The sequence below is a fragment of the Sitophilus oryzae genome, unplaced genomic scaffold (assembly GCF_002938485.1).
Source record: "Sitophilus oryzae breed Bouriz unplaced genomic scaffold, Soryzae_2.0 scaffold_562_pilon_pilon, whole genome shotgun sequence".
NCBI classification, from domain to species: Eukaryota; Metazoa; Arthropoda; class Insecta; order Coleoptera; family Curculionidae; genus Sitophilus; species Sitophilus oryzae.
The window spans coordinates 187,110-200,660 of NW_022147154.1; the positions used below are offsets into that span (position 1 = coordinate 187,110).

General features: G+C 31.1%; 1 long non-coding RNA gene across 1 annotated transcript; it reads right to left on the reverse strand.

Moving 5' to 3' along the window:
• Window positions 1-6,264: 6,264 nt before the first annotated feature.
• On the reverse strand, window positions 6,265-6,892 carry LOC115887371. Its single transcript, XR_004051068.1, has 2 exons — window positions 6,779-6,892; window positions 6,265-6,450 (listed from the first exon to the last, which is right to left on the reverse strand). It is a non-coding gene; the product is annotated as an uncharacterized LOC115887371 (long non-coding RNA).
• Between the last annotated feature and the right edge of the window lie 6,659 nt (window positions 6,893-13,551).

Below are 13,551 nucleotides of genomic sequence, written 5' to 3' on the forward strand. Positions count from 1 at the left end.
TAGTGTTTATGATTCTTGATTGTCACTGTTATTGAAAAATCATATTGTTATTGCCTGCTGGTTGTTGGGCAGTTACTCTAGTAGAGATAGTTTTAAGTCTTAACCACGTTTAAAGTTCACAAGTTGTATCCGCTATAGCCTTGTATATGAATTTTTATAGTTACTTTAACTGAAGATGATCGAGATCAAAATATAGAGAGAGACTTATTGTCAATTTATTGCTAAGAAACCGCCGTTTGTCAGCTTTTCAAATTTATAAGTAATTGCACCTAAAGAACGTGCATGTAGTCTAAAAGACTTATATTGGAGGATTATAATAATTACTTAAATTACATTGAAGGAGAGATTCCAAACAACTGTAAAAAATTCTGGCACTTTGTTTCGGCTAAAAGCGGCAGCACTACCATTCCGATGGATATGAAATATAAGACTCAGAGGGCAAGTGATAATCAGAACATTAGTAATCTTTTTCCGGAGTGTATTTCAACTTCACTTAAATATAGTACAATTCTTTTAAAAGTTCCTCAATATGGCCGACCTAGTTACGAAAATTGGTAATTTTTTTTAATGAAAAATAAGTTGGCGTTAGCGAATTCAGAAATTGATTTAGTCTTTGGTTAACAATAACATTTTTCAGGATTGTCAAGTTGACGTTAAAGTTAGGTTATTAGGTGGTTGTCATAAATAAAAACATAGATTATTGAAATTATTTAATAAGAATAAAGGTATTTTACAGCAGATCCGAAGAGATTTTACTTAAAGGTATTTTATAAACTTTCTCAGTCAGAATATTAACTCCCCTGTTTCTTATATTTCAGTTAAAGGGACGAAAGAACTATAGGAAGTGAATTTTTGTTTTCATGTTTTGACGATATCTGAGAGTTCCTAGAATTATCAAGATTATTGAATAATTATAGTTGTTTAATAAGTGAAATTAATAGAAGACATGGAAATAGGATGATGCGTGATGCGTTTCATGTTATAGTTTATAGATTACCTCCTTTCTTCTTAATTTGTTATTTCAGTACAGTTAATCACAAATTGAATTTATGTGTGCAAAAACAGCTATATATTTTCAAACATCTTATTTAAATAGTTCTTTTATATACTGTTAAACTGTATCAACTACAAAGTCTTTAGCAAAAAGTTATAAGGTAATAAATTTTTTAGATATAATTTATGAAAATTTATATATAAAGATTAGAACACTTGGAATCCTGTGAGGGAAAAAGAAATACTCGAAAACTCATCAAATATACTTTATTAAAAATAATAACATACAAAAACATCCATGCAAACTCTAATAATCAGAACATTATTCACATTATACCTTTATTAAATTTGTGTTCACAATCCCGTCAGGAAAGCCAGAAATGTTTGTTTAAATATTAACTTATTTTAAATTGCCAGAAACACATCAGAATATGTCACAACCACAACTATAGGTTTGGAATCAGTACTAAATTTTATACCTAGTAAGTAATGTGTCAACTAACAAGTATAGGATAAAAAAGAATTATTAATATAGAGTGTACTATACAATGTCCTTCTGCTTATTTATGAAATGACTTTCCTTTCAAATGTGAGGCATACCAGTAAAATAAAACATAATTTTTTGTTTGGTTTGGTGTTTGATATGCTAACTACATCTATTACAAACTTTAAGTGCTTTTAGTGAGTAACTGTATTTTTTATTATTCTTTGTGTATCCTGTAAAGTAAAAAAATATATAATATTTCAAGAAATAGTATTGCAGAAACAATGCAATATATATCTAACAGATTCATAAAAACTACTTACAATTATTGTACATATTATATATTTCAAGTGTTATTTGATCTTTGGTCCCATTACCAACATAACCTCATTTAGGTCTTCTCTACTAACTCAACTTTTAAACCTGTTTTAAACCTTCTTTATATTTTAAAATTGATTTACAAGAATCTGTAATACCCGCGCTGTTTCCTGAAATATAAGTTTTAATCTATTTATTATCATATACATATTATAAACCTGAAAATTACAGATACGAGAAAACTTCTCAAAATAATTAGAGACCTTTTTACAAACATCTGGACTAATTTATTTTCACGAATTTGTGGAGTCAATGTTTTCTAACACGTTTTTAAGCGTTTTACACATTTTGAATATCTTCCAGCCTCTTCCCCAGTTATTGATCGGTGAAAAGATTATTTATAACTATATAATTAGTACTGCAGACTGCAGGTTAAATAAAAGAGCAAAATCAAGTAGAATTTGTGAATAAAAACTCAAAAAATAATGAAAATATTTAGAAAAAGGAACCGTAAACGTCAATGTCAGCCAAGTGTCAGATTTCAATTGGATTTACCACAGATTATCAATTTGAACGATTGGAACTACAGTCGATTCCAGTCTAGAGATTTTCGTTTTTTAAGCCTCCCATATTGAAGTCCGCCATATTGGGAAGTTTTAAATGAATACAAGTATAGTTCGGCTTTGGTTTCTGTCACACTCGAGTATGCGCGTTTGAATTGTCTGCATATAGATGAAAGCGAATTATCGGAAGTTTTTGTTAGAAACTGCACTAGAGGTCTATGTGCTCCTCTTACCAAGCTGTTTAATCAATAGCTTACTACAGGCATCTTTCCTGCTGAATGGAAGCATGCCGTGGTCATACCAATCTTTAAATCGGGCGACAAAAAAAAACGTAGAAAATAATAGAGGTATTTCTAAACTTTGTATATTTGCTAAAATCTTTGAAAAAGTTGTCTATAAATATCTATTTTCCTTAGTAAAAAATTTTTTAAATCCCGAGCAACATGGTTTTTTTTTTCTGGGAGATCTACAGACACAAACCTTATCAGCTATGCCCAATTTATATTGAGTAGCATGGATGATCGTGTACAGCTTGACTCTGTTTATACTGACTTCAGTAAAGCTTTTGACAAGGTCGATCATAATATTTTGTTAGGAAAATTGGCGGGAGTCCGTGGCTAAGAGTTTATCATTCCCGTATGAGTCTACATGGGGAGTTCCACAGGGAAGTCACCTAGGTCCGTTATTATTTATTATCTATGTTAATGATATTATTATCTATATTAATGATATTATAGCTGTTTTCATTTTTCCAACTATTTGTTATATGCGGACGACTTTTTACGAATTTTTATGAAAATTCGTAACATCAATGATGCGCTTTTATTTCAGTCTGAATTGGACAATTTTAAGAATTACTGTTCGAAAAAATCTTTTTCAAATATGGAAAAATGTTTCATGATCTCATCCAGTCGTAATCACAATAAGATAGTGTATAACTATAGCTTAGGTGACATTGATTTACCTCGAAAACAAGAAGCACTAGATCTAGGTGTATTCTTTGATGAGAAAATGATTTTTGGCGAGCATATTGAGGCTATTGTTTCTAAAGCAATTAGAATGCTGGGATTTATAAACAGGCAGGCTAGACAATTCACCAGCAATAAAGCTTTGCTCTCTTTATATTATGTGTATGTATACAGTCAGTTGAACTTTGCATCCTCAGTTTGGAATCCAATGTACCATATTTATATAAATAGGCTAGAGCAGATACAAAAAAGATTTATTAAATATTTGGGATATAAAAATAATATTAACGACTCTTATATATCTATGTGCAACCGATTTAATATATTAACATTAGAACATCGTAGAATAATTACTGATGTAGCAGTATTATACAAAATAATAAATTTTCAAATCGATTCACCTTATCTCTTGTCTATGATTTCATTTAATGTTCCAACAAAAAATTTAAGATTTACCTCCCTTTTCAAGAAGACATTTTCTCACACAAATAGTGCTGCCAATTCTCAGTTAACAGAATGCTGGAGTTTGCCAATTCCTACTGCACGGATTTTGATTTTTTTTCTGATAATTTGTTTGCCTTAAAATGTACATTAAAACGACAATTTGTGAGTGTATAGCATATCCAGATATTATACTCTTGAATAGTAAATTTATATTTATAAGTTAATTCCTTTTTTCTATGGTTTAATATCTATAATTTAATTTTTTACTTTTTATATATAATTATTGTATTCCTTATCGCGATTCCTTTGCTTGTATTATTTCGTAGTGTTTTCATTTCATACTTTTTGCTTAAATCTTAAACATATTGGTGTTGATATTAACTTAGTTTGTGTATATATATATATATATATATATATATATATATATATATATATATATATATATATATATATATATATATATATATATATATAGAAAAAATAGTAATTTTAAGAAAAAAAGTATTATAATTTTAAAATTGGTTATTATTATTGTTATTGGTATTTAGATATGTAAGCTGTGGACACTAGTTTTGGGTTTTAATGTTTGTGTTTCGACTAGAAATAAAATAAAATAAAATAAATGTAAGTGAACGGACTGTAAGAAGATTAAATGAAGCAAATCTTATGTCAAGAAGGCCTGATTTTCAAAACCTCCTACGTCTATCACCAAAAGCAAAGGCATGGTTTTCATGTAAAAATTTCGAAAAAATGTTAGTACAGGAGCCAATAGAAATCAAGCTATTGAAATCAACCAAAAGACAAACTATCGACAAAGGATGTACCTAGATAAAATGATATTTAAATTCCTTGCTGTCTTAACATATTCCACAGGGCGTTTGAAACTTTTACCAAAATATCAACATTTTGTATTCATGTTGTTTTCCCTCGACATATGAGAATTGACAGATGGGAATTTTCGTTTTTAATTTAGAAAGAGATACTAAAAAGTCAAATAATTCAGCTACATACGTATACAGGGTTGTTCACCACATACGACACGGAGTATTGTAGCTAAACGATTAGATTTTTACAAATTGTAAGTTTTGGGTTCGTTGAAGGACTATTAGAGCTACAATTTAAAAATATTTTTACAAGATACAGAGTATCCCAAATAAGTAAAAAATATTATAGTTCTAATTTTTTAAATGGAACGCCATGTATATTATTCTATTTTTGGATTCTACGATTGAAATAAAGGTAGATTTGATTAGGGTTTATCACACTTAGATTATTTATCACTCAGATATTGTGTTGCAATAATAAAAAAAATACTACATTATACAGAGTGTCTAAAAAATTATATTAAATAATTACTCGCTTTAAATGGCAATAACTTCTTTAATTTAGATAGAACACCATGTATATTTTACTTGAATCAGATGTATAATTTAATGGTCTATCAAATTGTATTATACCATTTTTTACCTATCTCTTCAAGTTTTCGTAGAAAATGCATTTTCTTATAATTTAGACCTCATTTATCACGATACCCATGGAATATTAACATTTTAGATTATTTTTAAAGATGTAACAAATTTTCAAACAGTACAGATACTAATATTGTCCATATAGTTTGCTTCCTTCATTAAAAAATTAAAAAAAAACTGTTTTAATATTTTGGTTAAAGAAGACCAATTAATATGACCCAGTATTTAAACTACATTAATTGACTGTTTACGTTGATTAATAATAACTGCTCTAAATACTAAAAAACTGTTTTTTTTATGTGTATTTGGCAGTGTGGTAAAAAGTAACACCTTATAAATTTTATTTCATTTTTTGACGAAGGCTTATTTATAACAACAGACTTTATATTGATTTTTGGGTCAAATCCACATTTATTTAGATAGTTTATTAATAATACTTTATTAATTAAAACAATTAAGTACGTAATTAACTAATTTTTGGGCGGAAATAACAATGGTATATTTAATTGGTATACTCTTAACAAAGATTTAAATATTTTTCTTTTTGTAAACAAATGGTCTTACAATATTATTATTTTTACCACCTGTACATTTTGTACATATGTTGCTTTAAAAAATCTAAAATATCAATATTCCATGGGTATAGCGATAAATGAGGTCTAAATTATAAGAAAGTGAATTTTCTACGAAAACATGAAGAGATAGGTAAAAAATGGTATAATACAATTTGATAGACAATTAAAATGTGCATCTGATTCACGTAAAACATATAGGGTGTTCTATTTAAATTAAACAAGTTATTGCCGTTTAAAGCTAGTAACTATTTAATACCAATTTTTGAACACTCTGTATAAGGTAGTATATTTTTTTATTAGTGCAACACAATATCTGATCAATAAACAATCTTGAGTAAATATTTGAAGACTACAGGGGAAAAACGATCTAAGTCACATTTTCTTACTTTTGAGATAAATGATTTTGAAACTTTAAAGACTAAAGGAAAAGAAATAATAAAATGTAGTGAATCGTAAGAAGTTTTTATCAATAGTTATATGTATAGACATTAACTGATTAACAGACAAAACAAAGAAAAATAATTTGTAGCAATTTTGTTAGATAAAATAAAACTCGTATTGGCTTGGTTCAATGGAAAAGTGATCCAAGTCAATATGGAATAATTCTGTATGTGGTTACTCCGAGGATTACTCCTGCTGGAATAAAGAGAAAAATATGTTTTTATTCTCATTTTTATTATTAATATTGTATTAATTATATTTTCTTAACATATTTTTATTTATTTCTTATTTTTATTATTATTTTTTTATTAATATTATTAGCATTAGATTATTTTTTACTTAGGAATGGCGATTTGTTTTTGATAAAATGAAACTACACTACTAGACAGTTCCCTTATGGTTCCACTAGAACATTTCCAGAATTTAATTTCTTTGAATTTAAAACTAGTGACACAATAGACATAATCTGACTTCTTTTCTTAGGCAGAAATAAAAACAATATACTTTAATTGATATTACTCACCATATCTGCATCGTTTAGATGAGCATTGTTTGACGCACAAGGCAAATTTGTGTAGTAGTCTTGCAGAGATTCATCTACGAACTTTTTCAAAAATTGTAACTGCTCATACTTGAGTTTGGGCAAACGAATTAGGTCAGCATAAAGTTGTTGTGGTGCTGAATATACTCGTATAGCTATTTTTATTCGTTGTGTATGCGTTGATATGTTTAAAAACATGAAATATGGACTTGGATCGGTCTTCCGTGAATTCATGTGGACTTAGATCGCTTTTTCAAAGTATTAATATTTTAATCGCTGATTTTAGTGGACTTAGATAATTATTTCAGTGTTACATTATTCCTATTTTGGAACGGACACTTGATGGGCATAAGATGGCAGTGTTATCTCAATTTCCATTTTTTTGGACGTAGTCCGTTTTTCTCGTTTAGTCTTCATTTAGTATTAAAAACTTGAAGAAATGAAGCGTTAAATTTTTTACTGCAATTTTACGGTAAGGTTTAAGTGTGATAAACCTTAATCAAATTTACCTTTGTTTCAATCGTAGAATTTAAAAATAGAATAATATATAGGGTGTTCCATTTAAAAAAAGACAACTATGATATTTTTTACTTATTTGGGACACTCTGTATCTTGTAAAATTATTTTTAAATTGTAGCTCTAATAGTCCTCCAACGAACCCAAAACTTACAATTTGAAAAAATCTAATCGTTTAGCCACAATACTCGGTGTCCTATGTGGTGAATAACTAGAGAGAGAAATAAATTGCACCAGAAAGATGTAAAAGACGTATTTGCATCACTTATTGTTGAAATCGCTGAATATAACTCAAAGACTCGGAGCATAAGAATGAAGTTGAATTAATATACCATAATAATAAGGATAGCAAGTTATGGTAGCTCGTAGCTCGCATATTCTTGCTAGGAAAACTACTAGCGCGCTTAGTACTTTTTACTGAGAATATCGTAATATTATGTCGAAACGATAATAGAACTATAGCTATTTCGACAATATTTAATAATTCAAATAATGTAAATAACAGTCATAACAATAAAAATATTTTGAAAGTGTATATTGTTGGACCAATTGACTGGCGCGTTTTCTCCGGGCATGCCCCTGATTCTCAGGACGCCTTTGAGTAAAAAGGACGCTTTCGGGCGGCAGCTGCCGCCTGAGTGACGAGCGGATAATTTAGGGTAGCCTCCCTCTCGTAGCCCGATTCTTTTTATCACAGTGGCGTGCGGACAAAATAATTTTATATCTCTGTTAAGACGTGCGTTAGGGTTCGGAGTAACGAAGGGATAAGATTTTCAAAGGTCTAATTTAGATTTATGGGATAATTTTCCAAAATACAGGGACTTCTAAAAATGTACTGTATTTAGCCATGTTTGAGACAATTATTACATAAGACGAAGTCATTCTAACTATACTGACTAATAACTATTATACTGGCACGAAAAACGGACATTTTACAATGTAATTTAAAGTTAATATATTAGCCCTGGTCGCTTTATTTCCGTGCGCTGTATTTTCATGCATACGACAGAAGTAAATATATATGACCAGTTAACAGATAGAGATACAAAATAAAAAGCGGCATACAGTGTTGCCGGTTCGTACGAGAAATAAAACAATAAACGAAGATAATATATCTAAGCTATTCAATAATGCTCATTTCTGTTAGACAGTTGTTTAATGATCTATTATAGCTGTAGTAAAATGAGTATCTAATTGTGAAAAATAGCCACAAATTCCAACCCTAGATGCAACACTTTTCGTAAACACCTACTTGTACCATTTGAAATTTTGATACAAAATCCGGCAATACCCCATATAGAATAAATATGTCAACCTAACTTTTATCTCTTTTTAATACATTTGATTTTTTATTTAAACTGTCCACATCGCTGTCTTACACGTTAAAATCCAGACCACGCAGTTTTGATGACCAAATCGGTATTTTGTTGTAGTGTAAGCAATTTGTATCAAAACTATTTGACTTTTTAGACTCTTTTAAATTAAAAATAATGTTCCCAACTGTCTATTGTACGAGGGAAAGCAAAATTATATTTTGGCCACTTTAAAACGCCTTGTGTAATGCTTTAACAAAATAGAGAATTTAAAAATCACTTTATCAACCAGATGCATTTTTTCTCGATAGTTGTTTTTCCGTATAATTCAATAGATTATTTTTTGTTGGATATACCGTGTGGTGCATCGGAACACGGTACATAGGAAATCCTATGTAAATTTTGAAAAGGTAAAATATTAGACATTATGAGAATAGTCGCCAAACCCACCTCGTCATATTAAAAAATAATATCATAAAATAATAATAGCTGAAAAAATTGCAAATTGTTGATGGCAAGCACATTTCGCTCTTAAAAATTAATCATTGTTGCATGAGTCAAAAAAATAAAATGCCTAGGAGATATGGTTCTGATCGAAAAATAATGTTTTAGGAAAAGTTACTCACGAAATTATTGCACAGGGTGTTTTAAATTTGGGGTAAAAAAACAACCCTTCAATTAACCCTGTATAATTGTGAAATAAAGTTGATAGATTTATATGCAGTTTGCAAAAAATTATGAAAATAGTGATAAAAGTAAAAAGAATATAAAACTTTAAACTTGGCGAAAAAATGTCCCGTTGCGTTTTTTTGCATCTGAGTGTATATTTCTCACTTATTTCATAATTAAATATGTCACAAACATTTTTCTGCCAATGTTTTAAATTCGATTTTAATTTATCTTGACAGACACTGTATATAAACTTAATTAATACTCAACGATACGCCGCTGGATTTTCAATAGGATTTCCCTCCGCATCGAATACTTATCAACATGTTGTTAGCCGAGCGTCGTCCTTCCCCTGTTCGTTCTTTATTTTACCACACGTTTAACTCTCAGTTTATCTAAGAGATATGTTTGTTAAGCTGCGCTTAATTTAGTTTTTCAGAAGTTATTTGCCTTTATGGAGGTTGTTTTATTGCTTTCTAAACTTGGGGTTAATAGAGATTATTGGCGGGTTATAAAAGACAAAATTGATTTCCGGATTTTATTTCTTGTTTCACGTTTTCAGTAGTCTCTAAGTTTGGACAAAACAAGTAAATTACTTTATTTAGAGATTGGCTAATCCTTTAATTTTTGTATTTTCTTTTTTTTTAATAAAACTGATTTTACTTTCCCTTTTCCGTTAGTTTCTAAGCTCAGGAAAAACTGGCAAATTACTTCATTTAGACTATTTAGAGATTAGGTAGTAATTAGAGAAAGAGTAAATTTAATTTTTCTATATTTTAATAAATATTCCGAAATTATACTGTATCATATCGATAATCGATGATAGTTTTGGCTAGGTCAGTCTCCAGACGTCATTCACTAAAAGCTGACATAAAAGTTGTCAAAAATACCACTACTTATAGAAGAATTATAAAAGGATAGAACGTTTCCAGCCACACAAACCTATTTCCAAAAAAATATTTCTTCCTAAATCTCATCATCATCATCATTTAGCTTATACCGTGCACTGCTGAACAAAAGCCTCCCTTAACTCTAGCCATTTCCTTCTGTTTTGTGCCACTTGAATCCAGTTTCCAGCCACCCTCTTAATATCATCTGTCCATCGACTAGGAGTCTTGGGCTCCATTCCACAAGTCTCTTTTTCCACTGTCCATTTGTCATCCTAGCCACATGTCCTGCCCAATTCCATTTAAGATGTAAGACAGATATCACCGCATCTCTTACTCCTGTTCAATTTCGTATTGTATGATTGAGTATTTTATATCTAAGTGTAACTCCCAACATGGACCTTTCCATTTTCCGTTGCATGACCTATATTCTATGTATGTTTTTTTTTGTCAAAGTAAGTGTTTCAGCTCCATAAGTGAGGATAGGTAACACACACTGGTTAAAGATCTTTTTTTACACATATGGGAACTTTTTTAAACATATGAGAAGATCAGATCTCAGTATATGCTTTAATTTACCGAATGCCGCCCACGACAAACCTATTATTCGTAGAATTTCGTGGGTTTGATTATCCTTCTAATACCGATCTCATGCCCTAAGTATTTATATATATGCACTTGTTCTAAAGGTATGGTTAGGTTAGTTTATTAATGTATAAATTTCCACTCAGTACTAGGTTTGTCATGTATTGTGTCTTTGATATTTTAATTTTCAAATCGACTTTTTTCGAAGCATCATTCAGTATATCCACCATATTCTGTGCCTCCTGTATGTTATCTGTTATTCTCATCATCAACAAAACAGAGATGATTTATCAATTCGCCATCAATATTAATTCTTAAACTTATTCATCCTGTTAAATCCTCAGTTTATCATTATTACTTTCTATAGCAGCATAGAGAAACCAAGGGCCACTTTCGTTAGAATGGGAAAATTGTCCAAGAGTAGGGATCTTAATTTACAGACAAAACTGAGGCTACTTAAGTGTTATGTCTGATCTGTGCTCCTGTATGGTAAAGGAGGGGGAGTCCTGGACATTGACAGAAGCATCCACAAAAAAACTTGAAGCCTTTGAGATGTGGCTATACAGGCGACTTCTGATAATCTGCTGGGTAGACCATGTATCCAACAATACCGTTTTGGAAATGAAGAGTTGAGAACGAAATAGTAGACATTATCAAACAACGGAAATTAGAATATCTGGGACACATAGTGAGGAACCAAAAGAGACATGGTCTCAACCTAAGAACTTGGTTTTCCCTTCATACAGTAGGATTATCTTGAGCAGCAGCCAGTAAAGTTCGAATCGTTTTGCTTATCGTCATCATCCGGAACGGATAGGCGGCACACTCAGAAGAAGATAGATATGAATTACAACCTTCTTAAGGTCAACTGGCATTAAGTGCCATTAAAAGGTGAAGAATAGTACGGGTCAAGTAATGACGTTTAGGGTTTGACCTCGCCAAAATTATCATCGTTTGTGATTTCTCAGCAGTTTTTAATGCCGTTTTTTTTTCGTTCGTATGGTATTTTATATGTTTTTTTTTTCGTTTATATGGTGCCCGGTGGCATAGAGGTACAGACTCTCGTTTACCAATCTCAAGGTGTGGGTTCGAATCCTACACCCGGTTTAGGTACCTAGGTCGACTCAGCCTTAAATGAGTACTTGGGATTCACAAACCTGAGGTAATAATAGGCGGTGCTAGCCACATTACCTTCCGTGTATACCGAACGGCTCTAGCATGGCAAACTGTACCTTGCTAATCCCAAGGCGTTGAACGCTATATACGGAAGCTATTATTATTATATTATATGGTATTTTAGAGTCAATCATAGTTCTTTCACATAACTTTTCCTTATAACAATATTCTCACTTTAGACTTACTTTCTTATTGAATATTATAATTTGATTAGAAGTTATAATTATTGCTGCGAGCCGGTGTGGACTCGACCTAACCTCACAATATGGCCCGCCCTCGGATGACCTTAACATCGCATAGACACCGCAATGATTCATTCGTTCGAGAAGAATCGAGACCCATTAGAATGGACTAGTACATACGAGAACATTCGAAACCTTCTCTATGCGCCTAACGATCTTTGGACTATTCTAGATTTCTTTTACCTGTCGGTATAAAAGCCGGCGGCAGTGGCCTAGAGAGGGCAGTTATAAATATACGTTGACGCGCTAAAATTCAAAATAAATTCTTAGTTATAAATCGTTTGTAAATAGTTCTATAAGTCTTTTATCGTTATTATTTTTGTTAATTAGTGTTAAATAAATAGTGTTTAAATAAATTGTGACTTTCTATCCACACGGAACCGACGAAAAACGTAACAATTGGTGTCAAGTGTGGCGTGTGTGATAGACTAAAAAAATAAAATAAATAAGACTGAAAATGGCTTCGAAAAAATTGTTGAAGGACTTGAAAGTGTCGGAATTAAAATGCATACTGGAAGAGAGAGAGTGCGAAACAGATGGAAAGAAAAGCATTTTGCAAGCTAGACTGAGAGGCGTTTTGGTGGAGGAAGGTGAGGATCCTGACACATTTTGCTTTGAGTTGGAAGGTGACCTTGACTCGTGCCTACACAAATTAGACGACAACTTGAACAATTTGAATAGTAAAATGACAGAGAATTCTAAAAAAATAGACGACAACTTGAACAATTTGAATAGTAAAATAATTAACTTGGAAGACAGTTTGAACGATAAAATTACAGAGAATTCTCAAAAATTAGAAGACAGTTTGAAAGATAAAATTATGGAAAATTCCCAGGATTTAATTAATATTTTAGAAGATAAGATCGCAGAAAATTCTAAAGACATACAGGCCAGCTTTAATAATAAAATACTTAATTTAGAAGAAAAGATAACAGAAAATTCCAGGGAATTAGAAGAGAAGATAACAGATACACAAGACAAAATAACAGAGATTGAGGAAGATGTAAATAGAAAAATCGAAATTTTAAGAGAAGAAATAGCGAAGTCAAATTCACCAAAATGTCAAGAAACATCGGAGGGACCGAAACTAGTCGAAAATAGGTATACCTCAAAATCAGTTATGAAACCTCCGCAGTTTGACGGAAAAACCGCTTGGGCCAACTACTTTTGCCAATTTGAAGCCGCTGCGAGAGCAAACGGCTGGACAATCGCTGAAAAAGCTACCGCTTTGACTATCGCACTGCGGGGAGATGCGACTGATATCCTGCAGACACTGTCACCATCGGAACAGGGAGATTATCAGCAATTGGTACGACATTTAGAAATGAGGTACGGCCAAGCTCATTTGGAACATGTCTATCATTCCC